Source organism: Thalassophryne amazonica, chromosome 4, assembly GCF_902500255.1.
Source record: "Thalassophryne amazonica chromosome 4, fThaAma1.1, whole genome shotgun sequence".
NCBI classification, from domain to species: Eukaryota; Metazoa; Chordata; class Actinopteri; order Batrachoidiformes; family Batrachoididae; genus Thalassophryne; species Thalassophryne amazonica.
The window spans coordinates 112,162,573-112,188,240 of NC_047106.1; the positions used below are offsets into that span (position 1 = coordinate 112,162,573).

The 25,668-nt window shown below is 42.4% G+C and overlaps 1 protein-coding gene and 1 long non-coding RNA gene across 3 annotated transcripts in view; one reads left to right on the forward strand and one right to left on the reverse strand.

Moving 5' to 3' along the window:
* Positions 1–25,668, reverse strand: part of LOC117508633 (cell adhesion molecule 2-like) — a 717,110-nt gene that overhangs the window by 338,569 nt on the left and 352,873 nt on the right. The window lies entirely within an intron of this gene.
* LOC117508634 lies at positions 15,060–17,926 on the forward strand. The gene is made up of 3 exons (XR_004560150.1): positions 15,060–15,138; positions 17,571–17,572; positions 17,916–17,926. It is a non-coding gene; the product is annotated as an uncharacterized LOC117508634 (long non-coding RNA).

Sequence of the window (25,668 nt, forward strand, 5' to 3'; positions counted from 1 at the left end):
GCAAATGGTATGTCGCGCATGCAGACAGAGTGGGCACGGATGGAGCGAGTGCATCACGGCCGCTGTGCCCCTCATGGGGGCGCCTCCGCGGTTGCCTTCGCTTCTGTTCCCTGTTATATCCGCTTTTCCTCCTCATGTATTCCCTGATCCACCCTGGGACATTTGTCATTTCCGCCCACCTTTGTTGCAGACGCTCAGCTTTTGTCTCCTCATTTCATATGCAAATCCTCCTAAACGCCAGTGGGACAGGGCCCTAAGCAACAAGAAAACAAAAGAAATACTATAGTCAGTGTATGCAGTGATGCCAAATCAGTAACTGAAGAGGATATTCCCTAGTTTTGAGCCACATGATGGTCTCATAAACCACAGGTACATGTTTGAAATTAAAATGGTCAGTTTGTGTTCAGTTTCATTTTATGTTCCTTTTGTGCACTATTAGCAGAGTCACTGCACTAAAAATGCAAGTGCTATCTTGTGTTTGACACCAGGAATATGCCAGGTGTGCACTCTCTCTCTCTCTCTCTCTCTCTCTCTCTCTCTCTCTCTCTCTCTCTCTCTCTCTCTCTCTCTCTCTCTCTCTCTCTCTCTCTATATATATATATATATAAAACGGCTGAGTGGATCCAACTCCTGAAATGAATGGTCTTTTCAGGACTCTGATGAAGATGTGATTTGTACATCAAAACATTAGTCTTTATTTATGTTTTCAGCACCTTATTAAACTTTTCAGCACCTACTTCTGTGTTGCACCAGCTGCTTTCCTTTTCTATGTTAAGAGTGTGTTGGAGGTTAAGGGAGTGTCTGGCAGGGTGATGACTATGAAGTTTGAAATTGAAGGAGTAATGATGAATATCATCAGCAGGGGTGGTGCCCAAGTGGTTAATGAGTTTGGTTTCAGTGCAGAAGGTGCCGGGTTCAAATCCCACCCCTGCCACATTTCTCCATGTAATGTGGAGTTGCATCAGGAAGGGCATCCGGCGTAAAACCTGTGCCAGTTCAACATGCAGATCCACCTTGGTTTTGCTGTGGCGACCCCGAGTGCAAACAAGGGAGCAGCCGAAGGGACTTACTTTTTTTAATGATGAATATCATCAGTGTATATGCCCCACAGGTATGTTGCGAGATGAAGGAGAAAGAAGATTTCTGGAGTGAGTTAGATTAGGGTGGTGGAAAGTGTGCTCAAGCTTGAAAGAGTAGTGATAGGAGCGGACTTCAATGGGCATTTTGACGAAAGGAACAGAGGTGATGAGGAAGTAATGGGTCGATATGGTATCAGGGACAGGAATGTGGAAGGACACCCTGTCAGTTGCTTTTGCAAAAAGGATGGAAATGGCTGTGGTGAACACCTAATTTAAGAAAAGGGAGGAGGACAGTGTGACATAGTAGAGTGGAGGAAGGTGCACCCATGTGTAGGAGATGCAAGATAAAATAAATTAGATTGTAAGGTGGTGGCAGGAGAGAGTGTAGCCAGACAGCAAAGGATTATGGTTTGTAGAACGACTTTAGAAGTGAAGAAGAAGAGTGAGAACTCAACAAAGGATCAGATGGTGGAAGCTGAAGGAGGAAGGCTATTTGTGAAATTCAGTCAGCAGGTTAGAAAAGCACTGGATGGAGGGGAAGCAATTTCGGACAACTGGAAAAGTACTGCAGATGTGGTGAGGGAGACAGATAGGCCAATAGTGGGTGTGAAATCTACACAATTGCTTTTTTATTTTATTGCTGTGACTTCAAGAACAGTATCAAATTTATATAACATAGTTTAAAAAAAATCTATGTAGTAATCAGACCTTAAAGAAAACAGCACAGCAGTTTTGTGTTTATATTTTAAAAATATATTTCTTCACTTCTTCTGCATTTATTGTGCAGAGAACCTTGTAAAGCCAGTTGCACAAACGTTTCAGTGATGGAGCTGAACACCAAAACCTGAAGTCCAGAAGGAAGAGAACATCTCTGCTCTTCAAAATGTGAGTAAAGTGTCTCCAAAAACTCCATCAAGAGGTCGAAGCTGCGGTTGACACCTTCATCTGGTTAAACTCACACCTGCTGCTACGCTTCCAAATAAAACAAAAGCTCTTTGAAGAGCAACTATTTTGTTATTTGAAAAGCTGTTTCCTTTTATATTTTAACAGTAACTTAATGAATCATTAAACATGCACATGAATCAAACGTTCAGTCAATAAGACACTTGCACAGGTAGTTGTGCACAACTTCAAAGCATTCAAAATCACTAGAATAGTCAAATTCATATTTTAGTAATTACTCTGCCTTGATTACAACATTAACAACAAACACATAGTTAATGAGGATGTAAATAAATGTTGAAATGACTAAATTCCAAAATGATTTAATCATGAGGTTTATGTCACATTGAGAAATCCTAATGAACAAACACTGCAGTCATTCTTACATCATCTCCTGTTGTGTTTATAATAAATATTTGTATTTATTTACAGTGTTGTTTTTCCTGGTTGAAATGCAGATATGAATGAATGAATCTACCAGATTTAAAAATGTACACATTACTTTTCATGCTTTTTTATTTGTCTGAAAATAAATGTCCAAGGTTCCTTATAATGTTAACCAAGAAATCATCTCATCTAAAATAACAACAGACAAGTTATGTTTTTAATTTACAGATAAACATCAAAGATTTCTAAAAAAATCTTTTCTTTGTTTCTAATGTAAGAAATTTTTTTAAACTTCAGAATGTACATAATCAGAAGCTAATTTTGAGGTTAAAAAAACATATGTAAGGATTTTCTTTGTGTACTGTTGTGTATAACTTAACACATTTTGTCTTCCGTGTTTTGGCCTGTTGCCTCATTTCTATTGGATACACAAAGCTACGTCACAACATGCAGCGGTGAAAGTTGGATTGGGTTGAACTTTGACCACGGCGGCCTGACAATAAGTGGCAGTCTGTGCCCCCAATGGCGCATTTGCTGCAACGTGGCATTACCGCAACATTACCGTGACATTCTCATTGAAAATAATGGGTTTTAGAGCGATGCGTGTAGAGTTTAAGTGCTCGGTGTGAAAGGCCTGTGAGAATGCAGGTGGTGAAGATAAGTTCCGCTTGTTCCATTCTGAATCAACTGGACTAGTTCATTATGTTGGTGACTTGTTGCATGGCATAGTGGAGACACTGACACAGCAGAGGATGTGCCTTTAGCAATTAAGCAACTCACTGCAATTTTGGTGCCAAGACTGACTACAGTTAGTGCTGCCAGCACTACTTAGAACAGGTCAAACGCACAGCAAGCACAGTACACCCACAAGATTTTCAATACTGCATTACTTGAAATGGGAATTCAATTTAAAATGAGATGTTGTCTGCCCTCTGTACCATTTTCAGATAGCTGAAGATTCAAAATTGAAATTCTACCACATCTCCCAGACCAAACATTAAAGTTCCCTCAGAAAGAATTTACAGTTCTGTACCAAAGTAACAATAGTGACTTAGCAGTGGAAAATGCCCACAGTTAATCATTCTGTCTCACACAGTCTGGGTGGACCATAGTTCAGCAGGTACAGTGGATCAGACTACAACTGAAGGTTCAGGTCCTATTGATAAGTACCCACATTAGAGCATCAATGTCTGCATTCACATGTCAATGGTAGAAACGCCATCATGCCAGTTGTAATAGCAAATCACAGACAGTAGGTGATGAGATGTGGTCATATTGCAGTATTTACAATGCATCCAGAAAGTATTCACAGCGTTTCACTTTTTCCACAGTTTTCACACCCTTTGCTCAATACTTTGTTGATGCACCTTTGGCTGCAATTACAACCTCAGGTCTTTTTGAATCTGATGCCACAAGCTTAGTGCACCTATCTTTGGGCAGTTTTGCCCATTCTTCTTTGCAGCACTTCAACACCATCAGGTTGGATGAGGAGCATCGGTGCACATCCATTTTCATATCTCTCCAGAGATGTTCCGTCGGATTCAGGACTGGGCTCTGGCTGGATGGACATTCAAAGAGTTGTCCTGAAGCCACTCCTTTGATATCTTGTCTGTGTGCTTAGGGTCATCATCCTGCTGAAAGATGAACTGTCGCCGTAGACTAAGGTCAAGAGCACTCTGGAGCAGGCTTTCATCCAGGATGTCTCTGTACATTGCTGCATTCATCTTCCCTCAATCCTGACTAGTCTCCCAGTTCCTGCAGCTGAAAAACATCCCCACAGCATGATGCTGCCACTACAATGCTTCACTGTAGGGATGGTGCCTGGTTTCCTCCAAACATGACGCCTGGCATTCACACCAAAGAGTTCAATCTTTGTCTCATCAGACCAGACAATTTTGTTTCTCATGGTCTGAGAGTCCTTCAGGTGCCTTTTGGCAAATTCCAAGTGGGTGGCATGTGCCTTTTACTAAGGAGTGAGCTTCAGTCTCGCCACTCTACCATACAGGCCTGATTGATGGATTGCTGCAGAGATGGTTGTCCTTCTGGAAGGTTCTCCACTCTCCACAGAGGAATGCTGGACCTCTCACACAATGATCATTGAGTTCTTCGTCACCTCCCTGAATAAGGCCCTTTTCCTAGAGCTGGCCACCCATCTAAACTGAGCAATTGGCAAGTCATTGTGGATCTGAACTTCTTCCATTTATGGATAACGGATAATGGTTGCCACAACCATTCAGGCACAGCACATGCACTCTACATTCACGTGCCACTCATGGCGGAAACCCATTCGAATGCCATACAAGACGAGGTTGCACTGCCATCTGATCATGTTTGCAGCATTCCACGACATGTCAAGCGCAGGTCAGACATATCGTGCCACAGCTGAGGAGCTGAACAAAATCATCGGTCATGTTGCACCGTTGCAGAATGGCATGATCGAGGCAGCCTTCACACCTGCGGCCAAATGTTGTTGAATCATAGACAAATGGCCATTCGACTCACTCTCGACCGGAGGCGGCCAATGTCCAGATGCCACCCACGAACATCCAAGACCACTCGAGGGTCACTTAGAAAAGGCCGGGCTATTAGCGCAGCCAGCAGAGTGCGACCATTTTCGACCTGGCTGTGTGAATGGCCCTACATTTTCTAAGTGCCTCACAAGTGTGCCGTTACCAAGCAACACAAATGTCATGCAAGGCCCCCCATTCCATAACACAAATAGTGTGAAGAGTGCCCCCCCCCCCCCCCCACACACACACACACACCATGATCCAACATTGTCAGGTGTGGCTGAGGATGCCAGAGTGCTGTCCAGCACAGCGCACATTTGGACAGCTGTAATGTCCAGCTGGAACAGCTGACCACTGTGTACTTGCAACTCAGCTGGAGAATCGTTTATACCACATATCGTGGTATAAACAACATGACAACACTCCACGCAATGCACATGTGTATGCATGGCTCTCATGCTTTCATGACATGCTGATAATTACGTACAGACAAGGCGGACTAACCATCAACGTCTGAGCGTGCACAGCATGGTGTGAACTTTGTTATCAGCCAGCCAACCAGCCTAATGAACCCTCTACTATGTAAATTTTAGTCCACATGACAGACAGAAAGAGTGGAAAATAAATACAACATGGGGAAAGGCATGACCTCATTCATGTGTAATCACTTTGTTCATAGTGCTGTGGGCACATGGTGCCTCTCAGTTGATTGCCGGCCAGTGACTCAATGTCAGCTGGAACTTACAGTGGCTCACAATTTAACACAATGTGTTAAATTTAAAAATACAGAGAACAAAGTCAGGAGAATTAAATAAATCCATACAACAATAACTGTATACATAATTACATAAAAAATACATCAAATCACAGAACAGAGAGTGAGACTTTTTTCTGTGAGCTGAGTTGGTCGACAGAGGTGGCCTCTGAGATCTGTGGTGACAGGTGGAGAACACTGTGCCATGAAGGATACCACCTGACAACACTCCACAGTGAGGTGCGTGCATGGGCATGCTGTCCTCACGTGGAAATATGTGTACATAAAAACACATATCGCCTTTGCAATGGGCAGGAGCAACCACGTCACTGCACATATCAGCAGGCTGCCTGATGTGAAAAGAACTGTTTTATCATGTTAACACTCAGCTGGAAATCTGAAAGTCATGTCCACCACATGAGCTATGGTCCACATGACACGGTGTCCTTTGGCATGCTGCTCGTTGGACATGCAGCGCCGGCTGGACATGCAGCACCAGCAGATGTGGACATGATAAGAGCTCAGGGCTTCACTCGTGTCATTTCATGACTTTCCATCTCTGACCATGGGTCATATACAGACAAACAGAAGGATCATACTTGTACTGTCTGCTCTGTATAAGAGAGATTAAATATTAGAAATTGCTGTGGTTTTTTGTTGTGTGTGTGTGTGTGCTTTTTTACACTTTCCAGGTGTTCGCACTATGTTCATGTGTGCGCATGAGCGTGCACAAAACCGTTGCCACTGTATTGTTCATGCCTGTCTGACTGTGTGTCCCTCCCAACAGCAGGTGGAAAGTTTTGCAGTTCCCAAATTTGTTTTTTGTTTTTTTTTCTGTGGTTTTTCGGCTGGTTCCTGCTTCTAGTGTTATGTGTGAAGGGGCCCTAAGATGCATAACAACAATCTGAAAAAAATAAATTACTAACTGTAATCAAACATTCCAACCTTAACATATAAAGAAAAACTCAGCCACTCCATATTTGTATCAGTGAAAGTTTTTCTTAATCAATCAATCACAAAAGAAAGTTGAAACATTTGTCTTGCTTGTCATTGCACGTCCTGCAGTGTGAAAATTGTCCATGCACACATCATGATGATGCTGAAATGAGAATGATTTGATGCAAGTTTTGCAACAGTTGCTACATGTGGTACAGCCTTCAGCATTTTGTTGTACTTTGACAGTGTTTTCCATGTAATTTTTGCACACTGCATTTGCTTCTGTGCTGTGTGTGCCACTTCTGGTCCTGGTTTGAAAACCTAAACTAATTAGTGTGCCACACTCGTAGAGCATAAACGTCCGATAACACGAGTTTCCAGTTCCAGAAATTTTTACCTTGGAAAAAAATTTTTCAAGGTCAAAGTCCTGTTAGAAGTGGCTTTTCATAAGTTAAACTATAATACAAAATATACACTCAACAAAAATATAAACGCAACACTTTTGGTTTTGCTCCCATTTTGTATGAGATGAACTCAAAGATCCAAAACTTTTTCCACATACACAATATCACCATTTCCCTCAAATATTGTTCACAAACCAGTCTAAATCTGTGATAGTGAGCACTTCTCCTTTGCTGAAATAATCCATCCCACCTCACAGGTGTGCCATATCAAGATGCTGATTAGACACCATGATTAGTGCACAGGTGTGCCTTAGACTGCCCACAATAAAAGGCCACTCTGAAAGGTGCAGTTTTATCACACAGCACAATGCCACAGATGTCGCAAGATTTGAGGGAGCATGCAATTGGCATGTTGACAGCAGGAATGTCAACCAGAGCTGTTGCTCGTGTATTGAATGTTCATTTCTCTACCATAAGCCATCTCCAAAGGCGTTTCAGAGAATTTGGCAGTACATCCAACCAACCTCACAACCGCAGACCACGTGTAATCACACCAGCCCAGGACCTCCACATCCAGCATGTTCACCTCCAAGATTGTCTGAGACCAGCCACTCGGACAGCTGCTGAAACAATCGGTTTGCATAACCAAAGAATTTCTGCACAAACTGTCAGAAACCGTCTCAGGGAAGCTCATCTGCATGGTTGTCATCCTCATCGGGGTCTCGACCTGACTCCAGTTCGTCATTGTAACCGACTTCAGTGGACAAATGCTCACATTCGCTTGCGTTTGGCACGTTGGAGAGGTGTTCTCTTCATGGATGAATCCCGGTTCACACTGTCCAGGGCAGATGGCAGACAGCGTGTGTGGCGTCGTGTGGGTGAGCGGTTTTCTGATGTCAATGTTGTGGATCGAGTGGCCCATGGTGGCGGTGGGGTTATGGTATGGGCAGTCGTCTGTTATGGACGAAGAACACAGGTGCATTCTATTGATGGCATTTTGAATGCACAGAGATACCATGACGAGATCCTGAGGCCCATTGTTGTGCCATATATCCAAGAACATCACCTTATGTTGCAGCAGGATAATGCACGGCCCCATGTTGCAAGGATCTGTACACAATTCTTGGAAGCTGAAAATGTCCCAGTTCTTGCATGGCCGGCATACTCACCGGACATGTCACCCATTGAACATGTTTGGGATGCTCGGGACCGGCGTATACTACAGCGTGTACCAGTTCCTGCCAATATCCAGCAACTTCGCACAGCCATTGAAGAGGAGGGAACCAACATTCCACAGGCCACAACTGACAACCTGATCAACTCCATGCGAAGGAGATGTGTTGCACTGCATGAGGCAAATGGTGGTCACACCAGATACTGACTGGTATCCCCCCCCAATAAAACAAAACTGCACCTTTCAGAGTGGCCTTTTATTGTGGGCAGTCTAAGGCACACCTGTGCACTAATCATGGTGTCTAATCAGCATCTTGGTATGGCACACCTGTGAGGTGGGATGGATTATCTCAGCAAAGGAGAAGTGCTCACTATCACAGATTTAGACTGGTTTGTGAACAATATTTGAGGGAAATGGTGATATTGTGTATGTGGAAAAAGTTTTAGATCTTTGAGTTCATCTCATGCAAAATGGGAGCAAAACCAAAAGTGTTGCGTTTATATTTTTGTTGAGTGTAGATCAAAAGGACTTTTCAATGTTAAAATCAAATATCCATTATGTCCGCAATACGGATCAGATGCGGATCAAAATAGTCTATTCATTGACCTCACTGACTATTCATTTGCACCTCATTGTCACAAATGTGAGTGATTGGGGCACTATTGGTTGAGATATAATGCAAACTGTACATCAAATGGGCTTTTCAATATTAAATACAAATGACCACAAAAGCCACAATCCGGATCAGATCCGGATCAACATTGACAGGCAATAATGAGTGCCAGTCTGCACCTCACTTTCAAATATGTGATTGAGGGCGTGTTTGATTAAGATATAATGTAAAATATACATTAAATGGCGTTTTCAATGTTAAATTTAAATGGCCATATAATCTGTATTCCGGATCAGATCCTGATCAAACTTTGTCAGTTGATGAAGGATGCCATCTATGTGGAATTATTATTAAACTTGTAATACATTTCTGATAAATCCTTGTTACAAAGATGATGCTGACTCACAATAAAGTTACCTGATAAAAGTATTAGCTTCCTTCATGTCAGTGCTTTTTATCATTAGGCGAAGTAAATCAATTAAAAGCTACAATGGCACCAGTCTAATATCTATAAAATATGTTTATGTGTCTGTCATCTATAATGCAGAGTATTTCCATAATTTATCATGATAAAGCCTGCATGTTACTGTAATGGTGAAGTTAGCAGAGTAAATTTAATATTTGCTCCGGTCCATAAGTATTTGGAGAGTGATTCACCACCACAATGAAAGTGAATTGAAACAGCTCAGTTGTGCTTGTGGTATAGAGTTTGGGTTTTAATGCAAGAGTTTTAAGTTTCATGAACTGTTTAGGAATGAGAGCCATTTTTGTGCACAGTCACTCAATTTTCAAAAGCCATATGTAAAAGGAAAAAACATATATAGGCATTATTAATAATACAATTAATCACATTTACAGACAGATTTCTTAAAGAAAAGTCAGGGGATGGATCACACTGTGTGTACACCTAACCTCAACAGAGCTCCTAACTTAAAGTAGTACTCGGTTGGGGAACTACTTACGTAGACCAGGAGCTGCACGTTTATCCATGTACAACTGGAGTTGTGTCAGGAAAGGTGTAAAACTGTGCCAAATCCCATTGCGGATTTTCACCAGTTCTGTTTTGGCAACTGACGACTGTCAAAAGCCAGTAAAGTAATGATCATAATAATTAATATTAATGAAGACAAGCCCTTATACATCTGGTGAACTGGGATGCACGAAACTGATCAAAAGAGCAACTTTGTTTTCCCGAACGTCCCACAGTCATACTGCCACCTGATGGATGTTTAGCGAAGTTGTCCACCTTTAGGTAAGCATCAGTTAATACGTTATGGACCATTAGTGGAAGCAGAATAGGAGGTTCCTTTAGGTACTCCCTTGTTTTTCCACTCGGGGTCGCCACAACAGATTTGCTGCTGTTAATTTGTGTCAATCTTGTGAAAGGCCCCTAAAATGAGTCATACAACACTTTTTATACCTTGTGGGTGTTAACATGGGTGTGGTTTAGTCTCACATTTCTATTGTTACTGGCTCTCACTAACAGGGGAAGATCTCCCTGTGTCTAAAACCTGAACACATGATGAAGTAAGACATTACTTATATTTCTCAGAACTTCCAAACAAATAATATAAATACTTGATAGCTAACATAAAATAAAGAATTAGCACAGATATTATCTAACATTTTGAACCAGGAACCTGCCGCACTCAAACCAAGCACACTAACCACTTGGCCACCAACCCCATTAGTGGAAGCAGAATAAGTTGTCAAAAATACGAACAGCTGTGGTAGAAACACATGTAGTTTATCCATCTCCTGAGTACTGGACACGTTGTGTATTCATTGGTGCAACCATCTAATAACCACACGAAGAAACACAATGCCCCTATTGGCAAACTGTAAAATACAACAAAACAGAAAACTAGAACCAGCACTAAACAACAGACAGAACGCGTGGCTGGGGATGGTGCCAAAACACTTTACCATTTCTATAAATTAGTGACGTTAACTCAAGTCATTACTTCAAAATCTGTGTTGGATATTATTCTGGAGTCTGTATGGAGCTTCAATGTGTCACCAACTGATTCAAAAATAATGGTTTGAAACATTTCAGTTGATTTGGTGTTGAAACATTAAAATGTAAGTGAGTGAACAAGGATCAGACTATTTTTTATATTTAAAGACTACAGTTCCTAAAGGCACATGGGAGACTCAAGCTTCGATTTAATTTGCTTTCTCGGCATGAAAATCCATCTCTGTGATATGAAGCTGTGATGTGGAAGTGTGTCATCAAAAAGTTGCAGTTATTTTCGTTCAAATCCATTATGGTGGTGTAAATTTTGGTGTTGTCCAAATACTTATGGGCCCAAGTGTTGGGAAAGTGTAGTGACACGGACCCACAACAGGGGGCGCAAATGAACGGTCAATAGATGAGCCAAAATATAACAATTTAATGTTGTGAATGTGCACAACGAACATACAGACAATCTCAGAATATCACAACAGTCAATACACAAAGGTGACGTGTGGGCAGGCTCGAGGATAGAAGACATCTGTCCTGAGGAGAGCCGGAACCACACGATTTCCGCCGCCCCAAAACCTGGTGAATACTGGAGCCGCCAAGTCCCGAATTCCCAGGTGATCACCATCCCCGACTGTCGGATCTGGTACTGCTTCCGAAGAACAAAGACAGTCAAGTGTGGGTGTGTGTACACCCAGTAACAACAACAGTGGGAATGCCACCTCCACCTCTCACTCAATAACTTGCAGAGTACTGAAGATTCCTCAGGGAAAAGAGTGCCTTCTAGCGCTCTCTCAGCTTCCACTGACAGCGGTACCAGTACTCCTGCAAACACTCACAATATACAAACAATATTGCAAAACGGCTGAGGATATTACCTCCAACGAAGTATGATATCTCGGCAACGAGGTGGAGATGACGTCTGGTCTTTATGGAGTGAGATGATGTTGAGTAGATGGGTGACAGCTGTCAAGAGGTAATGAGCGACAGCTGTCACCCCCGGCTGTGTCCATGGCGGCAGCGCCCTCTCGTGCCTGAAGCCCGCACTTCAGGCAGAGCGCCCACTGGTGGTGGGCCAGCAGTACCACCTCTTCTGGCGGCCCACACACAACACCAAGTGTGGAAAGCACATGCTTGCTCACTCATGGTTTTATGGCAGACTTGTAGAAGGAAATCATATGACACCTTTTTGTCCACAACATGAATTTGCTGTTCGTTAAGCAGCTTCTCCCTGAGTCCTGCAATTTAATTTTGGGCTGGTGTCAAAATCCTCCCCGCTGAGTGCTGTTGGGGATCTGTAATTGCACCCTGATAAAAGTGAATCAGCATGACAAAGCAGAGCTTTCATTTTTTTCCCTCTCCAATCATGGCAGGAGTCAAACAGAATCAGTACTCGGTGCCAGCTGGTCAGAGTCTCTGTGCAACAAGAAAACATTAATATGATTTGGGCTTTGGGCAGCCCTCTATTGTCTTTAATGGAGGTATAAAATCTATTTTAGCCTGTTCGTTAAAAAACAAACAAAAAAAACAACAACTTATTTATCATGTTCTTTTATTTTTCTTTTGTTCTAAAAATCACCCTCCCTTTTATATGTGAGCATTAAGCCAAGGCTGTAAATGAGAAAAAGCAAATTAATCATTAAATACGAGCAGACTGTTTACAACACTAATAAGCCTCCTGCCTTGAACCACTGCCACGACCACCACACTTTTCGAAGACGGCCAGAAAGTGGCTCCACTCTGAGCTTCAACATGTTGTGTTGCAATACCCAGCTGCACGGTCAATATTTGGATGGGAAGACTGTATGACGTTACTGTTTTCATAAGTGAGCAAATGGCTTTTTCCACTTTTCAGACTAATCAAATAGCCGCCAAGTTGATGTTGGCGTGTACCAAGCAATCAAGACCTCAGTGAAGTCGGCTGAGAGTCGAGCGGAGAGGAGGAAGGGCCGATCGCTGCCTCCACAGCCGCGCGGCGCCCCGCCACGGATGAGACGATGTGTCTGCTGGAAGAGAGCCAGCAGGCACGCTGAGCATGGTCCACAAACTGGTTCTCAGACACGTTATGTGGGAAATTGCTGTTCTCTGACACCAAGCACACAGTGGACTCTGGCGACAAAATACCCACTTGTCTGACAGCGGGAAATCCACAAAAACTGCTCCACTGGCGCACGTCCCCCTCAGCAGTGTAATTCCCACCATCTTGGGTCTTGATGCCGTAATTTAATCCCCCGAATAGTTTTCCCCTTTGGATGTAACGTACAGGATCTGAGCAAATCAAAGAGACAGAACACGAGCCTGCTGTTTGGCTTTAGCAGACCGACTGTGTGCATTTCCAAATTTATGACAATAACAGACACTGTGCATGTGTGTGTGTGTGTGTGTGTGTGAGAGAGAGACAGAATGTTTTGGTTCAAACAAGGCAATGTTTATCCGCATTTGTCTCTCTGGATGAATGTGGTGGATTATTCATGACGCATCCGCCGTGTAATTGTCACAGCAGATTTTCAAGGTGACAAAAGCAGAATGCACATGCATGCACGCACACAAAGATGGACTCATTCAGAGCATTAAAAAAACCTCCACTGTGACCTACACATCAGTCTGTGTCTCACCACATAACTTACCCAGTCAATGTCTGCACTTCCTTTAAAGGTGTAGTCCCTTTGGATTTTTCACCAAATGGACAAAATTTACACAACCAAATCTCACACCGTCTCCTGATGGCATCATGAGCTATAGATTAATTTATTTGCCATCACTAAACGTAAATTAATCTATGGCTCGTGATACTGTCATGAAAAGCGCCACATTTTCGTGACCGGAGGACAAATTAATTTCATGATGGTATCATGACATGCAGGGTGATGGTGGGAGAAGGAGGGTGTGTGGGGGTTATGGATAGGGATGGGGGAAGGGACACTGTTAGAAATAGTAAAAATATAACGTAATGCTAAAATACCCTCAGCCGTATGAGCATTGTGTATTTTATAATTTGCAGTTGTTTAATTAATTATTAAGATCCTATTGTTTTACGTACAATTTGTACATGATCAATAATGATGTGTTATAAAGGTGTGTTATAAGGTTACAAAAACATCATTTTCAGTTTTAGAAGTGTTAATTTGTCACTAGTTTTTGCATAATATATGAACATTATGAGCTTTCCCATATGGAAAAGAAATAGAAAAAACTTACAAGAAATTTCATCAATTCCAGTAATAAATCTTTATGTTTGACATGTGTTGTGCTTATACGTAAGTCTCAGTTTGATATTACACATATCTACTAAAGACTCTGTATGTAGAATTACTGCCATATAATGTTCTTGTAAGTTCCCAATTTATATAAGTTACATATTGTACAAATTTACTAAGGATCTTATATCTGGTTTGACTGTCACATGCATTACTTACAAGTTCCAGATAGAACAGATACAAACTTTATAAATTTTATGTATATCTCTTTCTAAAAGAGGGGAAGTTAGTTTTGAGTTAGCGGATGTTAACGTGCACGTCAATAACCGCTAAATGTCTTGTAAATCACTTCAGAGGTGTTATTAAGTTCCAAAAACATAATTTTCAGTTTTAGAAGTGTTTATTTCTCACTAGCTTTTACATAATATATGACAAAAAGGTTATATTTACACACAAACGAAACAGAGTTAGCAGCTAGCAACCAGCCACTGCTGTCACAGTGCAGCTGTACTCTGATTGGCTGTCAAAAACACTGATTGGCCACTCAAAAACAAAACTAAACAGATTGAAACAGACTTTTTAACCTTTTAAAATACCTCTTATATTAGGTCAAGGTTAAACATCTTTGAGCTTGTCCAAAGTCTGGGTCCCAAGAATGTTCCCTATGAATTTCAAGACTTTGGCAGTAACAGGACTGGATTTATGCTGAGCACAGACAGACAGGCAGACAGATAGATGGACGTAAAGCCTTCACAATACCCGATGGCCATATTTGATGGCCTTAGGTAATAAAAAAAACATGAAAACATAACTAATTTTGTGAAGAGAGCACAAAAAAGCATGAAACTGGGCTGAATTTACTTCCCTGTTGACATGTATTTATTACACTGTAAATTCATTTTTGTGATGTATCACAACTCAAGTCAAGTCAAATCTGGGAGTATGAACTATTGTTGTACTTTGATGCATCCATGACACCATGGATCCACCTTGGGTCCTGGATGGCAACCACCCAGGCAGACAACTAGTTCATGCCCACATCTCAAAAATGGCCATTTATTTGCTGCAGCCAGGTGAAACAAAGAGACCTTGTGCCAGAGAGACATCCAGTCGTCGCATTAGATCTCTGGTTAGCGTCGAAGTCTCACAACCATACAGAAGACAGGTAGCACCAGCGCCGTGAAGACATGGACGTTAGGTTAGGACATAGACCTTCATTCTCCTCCAAAGATATCGGTATCGGCCAACATGTTTGTCCAACAACCTCATGACTCTTCCAAAGTATCCCTCGATCTCAATGGCTGGTAACCAAGAGACATGAATGTCACCACTGAGATAAGTAAATGTCTCCATAAGTTCAACACTTTCACCACGTACAAATACAATTCTGCTGGCTCAGTCCATGAAATGTTAAAAATCCTGAATCTTAGTGTTGATCCAATTTCAATTCAATTCAATTTATTCAATTTATAAAAGCGCCAAATCACGACAACATCGCCCCAAGGTGCCTCACACAAAACAGTTCATAAACAGATTAAATTGAATTAAAAACATGTTTAAAAAGACAATTAAAAGCAAAAATTAACAGAATAAAAATGAAAAAAAATTTAAAAAAAAGAAAAAGCAGAATAACACACTATATTAACCAAAGCACTGATAGAAAAAAATGTGTCTTCAGTCTTGACTTGAAGGTCTAGACAGTATCGGACTGTCTTATCGACACTGGGAGACCAGTCCACAATAATAGTCCACAATAAGAAAAGGCCCTTTGACCGACAGACTTTTTCTTTACCCTCGGGACACAAAGCAGTCCTGCATCAGATGAGCGCAAAGCCCAGAATGGTACATAGGGCTTAATCAGATCAGCTAAGTAGGTCAGTGCCAGTCCATGAACAAATTTATAGGCTAATAACAAAACCATCCATCCATTTTCTTTTGCTTTATCTGGAGTCGGGTCGCCGGGGCAGCAGCTCAAGCAAAGCTGCCCACACCTCCCGATCCACACACACCTCTCCCAGCTCCTCCGGAGGAACCCCAAGGCGTTCCCAAGCCAGCCGAGAGATGTAGTCCCTCCAGCGTGTCCTGGGTCTTCCCCAGGGCCTCCTCCCAATGGGACGTGCCCAGAACACCTCTCCAGGGGGCATCCGGAAAAGATGCCCGAGCCACCTCAACTGACTCCTTTCGACGTGGAGGAGCAGCAGCTCAACTCCGAGCTCCTCCTGAGTGATCGAGCTCCTCACCCTATCTCTAAGGGAGCGCCCAGCCACGCTGTGGAGGAAACTCATCTCGGCCGCTTGTACTCGCGATCTCATTGTTTCGGTCATGAGCCAAATCTCATGACCATAGGTGAGGATCGGAACATAGATCGATCGGTAAATCGAGAACTTTGCCCCTCTACTCAGCTCTCTCTTCACCACGACGGTCCGATACAGCGCCCACATCACTGCAGATGCTGCACCGATCCGTCTATCGATCTCCCGCTCCATCCGTCCCTCACTCGTGAACAAGACCCCAAGATACTTAAACTCCTCCACTTGAGGCAAGGACACTCCACTGACCTGAAGAGGGCAAAGCACCTTTTTCCGGTCGAGAACCATGGCCTTGGATTTGGATGTGCTGATTTTCATCCCGGACGCTTCACACTCGCTTCACACAAAACCTTAAAGTCTGATCTGGCAGACAGGTAACCAATCGAGGGATGCCAGAACAGGTGTAATATGGTCAAACTTTCTGCTCTGTCAAAAGTTTGGCAGCAGCATTCTGAACTATTTGGAGACCCCTGATACTAGACTGTGGTAATTCTGAAAACAGGACATTACAATAATCCAATCTGGAGGAAACAAAGGCATGAATAAGGGTCTCAGCATCAGCAATGGACACAATGGGACGAATCCTCGCAAATGGATCCAAGGCATTCGCAAACCCAGAAACTCTGATTCCTCACACAGTTCCATGTTGCTGGAAATTGTATTTTAACCGACATGTCAAAATCATAAATTGCTTGTAGACAAGATGAATTTTAATCATATTGGCTATATAAGATTGTCAATACTTTATTGGAAGACTAATAAACAAAAGTGGTCCTTAAGAAAATAATTTTTCCAAATTAATAGTGAAACAAACAAACAAACAAAAAAAAATGCAAAATCAAAAGTGACTCCACCTGTAAGCTTCTGTCAGACTGAAGCCAAAGTGTTCTGGAATCAGATTTGTGCGTCTCATGATTACAGCACTAAACAGGACTGAGGCCCGTTTTCTTAAGTGTTTTTCACAAAGATCTGTGGCTTCGCTGCATTTCGCTGCCTGTTAAGCGTCTTCCTCGGAGCACTGCCACATATTCTAATTAGTGAATACACAGGCTGAGTGGGCTTTTTAAAAATAGCTTCCCCGTAGGTTAGCACAGAGAAATGCAGAGCAAGTACACTGACGGTAGAAGGGTGACTTCATCTATGCTCTCTGTGCAAAAACACAGCGGCTAGAATACAGTCATCATGAGGACGGAGGGAAAAAAAAAACAGACAAATCTCATTCAACAAACAGGCACACGACCAATTAAAACCTAACTTAAAACAGCTTCCAGGTACTGGCAACCTTATGATCACGCAGCGGAGCTGTAGACGTTTCCTCGTCTGTGACAAAACTTGAGCGTGCTGCAATTTAATGGATCAGAGTTCTGTGCACGGCAACAGATGGGGGTCTAGCTGGCATAGCCCTCATTATTGCGCCTCCAAGCCCTCCTCTCTCGCACTGCCACCTGTCCAGCAGGTCTAATGTTATTCTCGCACCTGGGCAGGCCATCACAAGCTATCATCAAAGTTGTGCTTGGAGGGGCACAGTCTTTCTGCAGTGTGTCACAGCCATTCGAAAGAGAAACAACCCAAATTCACCTTGAGACTGCACCATCTCTTGATTACGGCATCCAAAAGGCCTTTAAAAGATTTAAACTGTCTCAGCAGCGGGATGTAGATTAGAGTAACGCACGGCTACGGGAAATAATAAACACGGCTTTGTCTCGCCGAACTCTAAGGGTACGTCTGCATTTATTTTGTTGATTAACGGATTATAAATGTATTCAAACCGTGTCGTCGCGCTGACATAAACCACCTCTTATTTGCAACAAAAGGGTTCCAATCACGGCAAGGAGCAGCTGACAATGATTCAAATGGGCCGGAACAATGCTCTCAGAAGCAGCTGAGAGATCCATATGTATGAAGATAACAGTTGCATCAAACAGCTGAGTCCACTTGTTTATTTCTCTCTTGAGAGGAAACTTACAAAGAGTTGGCCGTACCTGCTTTGCTTCTGTGATTATTTCCTTGTAGCAAATGAACATCCGCTGAAATTATTATAACCATCTCAGGCTCTGATTTATTTTTACATTTGCGTTTGCATCGCCGCCTTCACTGATTCATTATGTATGGCGGCTCGGTGCCATTACAATAACAAAAAGGCACCCGACATGGTTTTCATCTTGTGTCTCGCCACGATAAGAAGAGATTTACCGAAGCCTTGTCAAGTGGATGTCAGCGTTCTACTTATTGCACTTGTGGCAGCCAATGCAGTTCATTCATCATGTGGAATCTGTTGATTTTTTTTTTTTTTTTGCTGAGATCTTCAGGATATCTTCAGCTAAGAACAAACACTTCATCTGTCATCACGGTTGCGTTGTCTGCTCACCTCAGATGATGCGACCGATGGGTTCATTCTGAGCCGAAAGCGTGACGGCAGACAGAAGATGTTCGAAAGATAGTTCTGCAAACAGCCACGGAAGCGTGTTCTTTTTGCCATGGTACAGGGGGTACGTGCTTCTTCTTTGGTTTCATTAACATATCTCTAAAGCCACTACAGCACAAGGTCTAGAAGTTGATTACAGGTGTGTTTGCTCCCAGGCAGGAAGAACAAAGGTTTCACAAAGTTGTACAGAGAGCGCAGTACCTGCACAGCAGCCATTAAAAACTGTAATATCAGTTTAGCCTCTCAGACTCCAGCCATCAATAAGAAGGTCTTCCTGACTGACAAATACAAACAGCAAACAGCTCACAGCCACAATCCCACCTGATAAGGCCCATAACCTCATTCACTCTTCACCAGAGGAGTTAATCAAGTCAGGCTGACATCATGAACTGAGATAATGCCAATAAATACCATTTTCTCACACCATGTTTGGTAATTATAGCCCTCTAATCTACCAATTGCCTGGGTCGAAGGGTGAAGATACTGCCTCAAGGTGAGGCTCAGTATGCTCATTATTTCACTTACATGTACACTGCTTTTCGGCCACAAAATACAGTGTTTCAGCAGCAACATCCTCCTCCAAGAATGTAAGTAAAGTACAGGCCAGCGCACACACTGATCCTGCACTGACTGCAACCGTTAAATACGAAACCAGCACAATCCCGAGTTTATTCACGTGTCTTTTAATATGTTTCAACCAAACCGCAACCTCCGGTGAAGAAAATTGAAGTCCACGTGCCCAAGTATCAAAACTTGCATTTCCTTGAATGGCAGGTCACTATTAGGTGAATGTGGATTTGAGTGAAGCTTGTACGCCAGGTCAAGGCAGCCATCTGCTAGCAGAGGTTGCTAGTTTCTGTGGACCATGTTTGTCCTTTCTGTACATTTTATTACAAATATCTCTTATAATGTGTTGCTCTGTCGTTAATTGTATCAGTGGATCATGTAAGAATTCTATGCATCTGTATTTCGATTGAGTGAAATTTTAGCATTAAATTATTAAGTTAAGGCCTGGTGACATTATCGCCACTGATTGTGCAATGGTTACTGAGGCACCAAACTAACTGTAGATTTTAATACGAGCACACATACCATCCATTATAAAAACGAACACCAAGTCCACTAAATTATCTGGGTGTTACTCAAACACAGGTACCAAAGTTAGCCTGTTAGATTTAACTTGCATGTTAACGACAAGGGAGTCGTGTTTGGCCTTCACTCATCCTGTTCAACTCACACTGGTCTTGATCATGCTCCATTTTTTACCCATTTTTGTGTTGGCTGGGAGTTAGGCGGAACCAGGTACTGCTAAGATGACATCTGGAGCCATCCCATTTATTCTTCAAACCTGCTCTTCATTAAACCTCTGGGTGGTGTCACAGAGGGTTTGTCCAGTATGTGTATAGTCTATGGTTTAAATTGTTTCTAATCAGTTGATGATATATTGAGGCTTAGGGCCCGGTCACGTGGCACACGGCGATAAACAAGTCACAAAGTCACAAATCATCGAGAAAAGGTGGATGAATGACCTTGCACCTTCCCCATCACAGAAAAGCTTGTGAATCAAGAGCACAAAAAAGGAACAACACAAAAGCAAAACTAACAAAAGAAAAATTATGCAAACGTTGACCTTGACGCGTTAAATGAAATCAAAACGAAAAATTCACAATGATGTGAGCGACAGCAACTGAGCGCAGCCAGCCTTGTCCTCATGTCACCAATTAGCTAAACTGCAGGATTGTCTTACAAACATAAAGACATGGATGACCTCTAATTTCCTGCTTTTAAACTCAGATAAAACTGAAGTTATTGTACTTGGCCCCACAAATCTTAGAAGCATGGTGTCTAACCAGATCGTTACTCTGGATGGCATTTCCCTGATCTCTAGTAATACTGTGAGAAATCTTGGAGTCATTTTTGATCAGGATATGTCATTCAAAGCGCATATTAAACAAATATGTAGGACTGCCTTTTTGCATTTACGCAATATCTCTAAAATCAGAAAGGTCTTGTCTCAGAGTGATGCTGAAAAACTAATTCATGCATTTATTTCCTCTAGGCTGGACTATTGTAATTCATTATTATCAGGTTGTCCTAAAGTTCCCTAAAAAGCCTTCAGTTGGTCAGAATGCGGCAGCTAGAGTACTGACGGGGACTAGCAGGAGAGAGCATATCTCACCCATATTGGCCTCTCTTCATTGGCTTCCTGTTAATTCTAGAAAAGAATTTAAAATTCTTCTTCTTACTTATAAGGTTTTGAATAATCAGGTCCCATCTTATCTTAGGGACCTCGTAGTACCATATTACCCCATTAGAGCGCTTCGCTCTCAGACTGCGGGCTTACTTGTAGTTCCTAGGGTTTGTAAGAGTAGAATGGGAGGCAGAGCCTTCAGCTTTCAGGCTCCTCTCCTGTGGAACCAGCTCCCAATTCAGATCAGGGAGACAGATACCCTCTCTACTTTTAAGATTAGGCTTAAAACTTTCCTTTTCGCTAAGGCTTATAGTTAGGGCTGGATCGGGTGACCCTGGACCATCCCTTGGTTATGCTGCTTTAGACGTAGATTGTGGGGGGGTTCCCATGATGCACTGTTTCTTTCTCTTTTTGCTCCGTATGCATCACTCTGCATTTAATCATTAGTGATCGATCTCTGCCCCCCTTCATGGCATGTCTTTTTCCTGTTTTTCTCCCTCAGCCCCCACCAGTCTCAGCAGAAGACTGCCCCTCCCTGAGCCTGGTTCTGCTGGAGGTTTCTTCCTGTTAAAAGGGAGTTTTTCCTTCCCACTGTGCCAAGTGCTTGCTCATAGGGGGTCGTTTTGACCGTTGGGGTTTTCATAATTATTGTATGGCCTTGCCTTACAATATGGAGCGCCTTGGGGCAACTGTTTGTTGTGATTTGGCGCTATAGAAGAAAAAAGTTGATTGATTGAAGTTGATGTCCGTAGCACTTGAAGGTGTGGGATTTGGTTGTCTTGACAACAGGTGAGAGATGTTGTTTGTCTACACAACAACAACAACAACGTGTGCGCACACGCAGACCAGCCACAAACAGCTGGAACCTGCTTTGTTCAAGTAGTTGATAAAACATTGTTACCGTTATTATTTCTGTATGACAATGCTGTTTTTCGTCCCACACATATCAGATATCGTCAACGTTCATGCGAGCTGTCTGACGGCAGTCAAATGGAATGCTTTATGGAAACTATGCAAATGATGAGGAACCATCAAGACAGAAAGCAAAACACAATATGGACGAACTGAAGTTGTCGTCAGGATTCGCTCACATTTTTCAACAGTTTGAAAATCCTGACAAAGTGCCAGCTACAGGAAAGAAGCTGGACGATGGTTAAGCGATGCCTCTGAAAGTCATCATAAGTCCAGCTTTCTTGTTTCATTTGGGCTTTGGTGCCCTTCGTTAGTGCCGTGTGACCTGGGCTTTAATTCAGCACAGCTCATAATGTCGTCCTTTTGATACAAATTCATTTGTAAAACCTTAAAAACATTCTGGAGCCATGTTACAAGTACTGATAAGATGCTACGGCACCATCTCCAGCCACACATTCTATCTATTGTGTAAATGTGGTTTTAGTTTAGTGCCAATTTGCTGGATATTTTATCTTGAATTTGCCAATGTAGTATCATGTGCTGGAGGCAGACAAACATGAGTTTCAACCACAGCTCTTGGTGATTTTTGGTCATGTATCCAGCATCCGTAACTTGTTAACTGAAGCTTACAATGAAGGCAGTCACCTCCACTAACCCTATAGGTGGAAGACATGTCTATGGGATATTACATAGGCACAACAAATTAGACCTTTTGATCAATGTGATACATCAAAATTCACTGGATGCAATCTAGGTTATCCTCATATTTTATTTTAATTTGGTGAGTTACAAGATGGCAGGTTTGATTATTTTTTTGAGCTATTGTTTACACAAGCTGGCTGGGATGGACTCACCCATTAATCTACATTTTTTACTGTCCACACCCCTCAGTGTTACCACTGCAGGGAATTATAAGGAACTATGTTGCAGTTAAAGAGACAAGAATGGGGATTAGTTTTTGTCTAGCCCGAGCAGCTCAAACGAATGGGTCACAGAGCAGCGGTTATTTGTATTGGACAGTTCTGCCTTTATTCAATTATGCATTCATGGCTTTACACTCCAGAGGAAAGCAAAAATGCATAATTATTGACTTCTGCTGTCAGGGTAAGCTTTCCACATTCTCAATACAACAGCTTCAGCATGTTCTGATCTCAGCGCCCTGTCCAAACAAGTGTCTCGCTCACTCGCTCCTCTGCCTCCTGTACAATGTGTAATTTTGTCATAACTGATATCTGTGACAGCCTGGCTGATAGTTCCTTCGTAGACTAACAATCATCAGATTTACTCATGTGCCCATGTTGACAGACAAACCAGAGCTTCAATTTTATCAGCACTGTCAGTTCAGCAGTCATCCAAGTCAAGCCACGCCGAATGTCCTTGACTACCAAACGGCCGTCTGTGCAGGCTATGACTCATGTACTTGTTTACTACATGCCACATACTAAAAGACATGCTGTGGCATTACTTGGACTTTTACTCATCCTCCTTCCAAGCAGCAATTAAAAGAAAAAAAATCACCTTCGACTAATGTGGCGGGATGGCTGTGTGTCGGGAGTGATGGATGCTCACAGTGGTAAGGGGCTGTTCACACGCGGCTGCTGAAGTATCATTTCAGCCCCTGGAGAGAGGGCAGAGCCAGGGTGGGGTGTTAGCTAAGTGATGTCCCCGACTGAGCCTTCCATCACACTCTGCACAAGATGGACAGAGAGAATACTCTTCCTCTCCAGAGATTGATTGCCTGCAGTTAGCTGTCGAGTGAGATTAACCTTGTGAGTGTGCAGATGGAACTGTATGGTTCCGTCTGCATCGATAAAAGTTTTAATATATTGGGCATCTGCATAGAAGGTAGGACACAGGAATATTTATGGTAGTTACATTACACCCTAATGGTGTACAGAAATGGCGCAGTGTCCCAATAGGCAACTTCTGCAAAATGCACAACATCTTGGGCATCACAAGCCCAAGCGTATTCAAGGTCACAAGCAATTAGTTTTACCTGCATTAAGGGTCCTGTCCCACTTTCGTTTAGGAGGATTTGCGTATGGATTGCGCACAAAATTGGCTCATTTTCGCTTAACATCCGCAATATGCGTGAAACATGCTTGTATGAGTCGACTAACACCCGCACACGTCCGCAATTATCTGCAGAGGCACGTTTTTCCGTTACCAGGATTTTTGAGATGTACAAAATTTTGGCTGTGGATGACATCTGCCTTACATACTCCATAGATACTCAATACATACACAATACATACATATACATACTCAATCTATGCGCTGTATATTTGCCGTCATCTGCTGATATCCGCAACTGACAGGGATTTGTGGCTTGGCAGCGGACTGGGACAGTGTGTAAAATAGATATTTTGCGTGCCCATCATGTCCACATCACGAACTAAAATAAGTTGTAGCGACTGCATACAGACTGGCCACGAATAAAGCATTTTTATTACGTCTGCTTTGCATCTGATTTGCGGCAGATGCAAATCAGATGCGCTGTGTTCACAGCTGGATGCCGTTCTTTGTTCTACCAGCTGCCACGCGCTCTCTGCGCTGGATGCTGCCTATATAAAAAAATTATTTAGTGGCGGATTAATCATTTTATTCTGCAAATTGCCTGTTGAAAATGGCTCTAATCTCCTCCTGAATCACAGAGGGAGCTGCAGCTGGGCCATTCTTTCCGAACGGCTCCAGCTGCAGAAAGCATTTTGAGCCGTCTAAAAAGGTAATTATTTGACTTGTATCAAGCCTTTACATTGTCAAGGCTTGATAAAACAGTTGCGTGTTTTTTCCTTCTTGTCTGCAGCTGTTACAGTATTTATTCCGATGTTTATAACACATTTAACTGCTTGTTATAATTGTTCAGATGAGCTGCGCTCTGATGTGATCCGCTGACATCACCACTCACCCTGTTCACTGTTTGTTTACTCCAATCAACTTGTCCAAGTCCAGCAAATGCTCCAGAGGCTGCACTGTTGGTGTGAATAGTGATGCCGAAAGGAGCAAGTACGCTTCTTTTATGACCACAATGCAGATGCCGTGCATGCGTAACACGTGCGCGATGCATTCATAATACACCTGTAATACTGCCGTGATAATCGCAGTGTATCTGATCTGTTTCCTCACTACATGCGTTATACAACCATGATTGTTCATCATATATTTGCTATATATTATTAATATATCCGTAATTCATACTGGGACATTTGTCATTTTTGGCCATTTTTTTTGCGGACGACAACGAACGCCGTACTTTGTGTACTCAATTCATGCGCAATTAATCCTCTCCCCAGTGGGAGAGGGGAGGAGAAAGGTCATGTGATCAACACAGTCTGTCCATTCATCTCCATGTAGGATATCTTAAAAAGTGGCTGACCGATTTGCAGGAAATTTAAGGATAGATGGTTCTTTCATTGAGAATGATGTGCCTCAAATGTTTTCTTTGTCTCCTTTTCTCCTAGCATCGGGTATGGACAGTAAAAATAAGGATGAGTGGGTGAGTGAGCAAGTCTATCCTATCCAGCTTGTGCAGATAACTCAAAACCCATCAATTCCATCATCTTGCAATTCACCAAATTAAAAATGAGGATAAACTCATTAGTTTGTAAAAAAGTTTGATGTACCAGATCAATTCCAAAAGAAACTGTTTTGCCAGTGTAATATCTAATAGATGTGTAAGCTCAACCCCTCACATTAGCATCAGTGTTGGAGTTAAGCTAGCACTGTGCAGAGAAATATGATGGCCACTACATGGACAAATCAAAACTAAACACACAACAGAACATAAACGTGAGTGAAGTCAAAATACTACTTTGAAATATTTTGAGGGCTTTGAATCACCTGTATTTCAAACATTGGTCCAGAGTCCACGT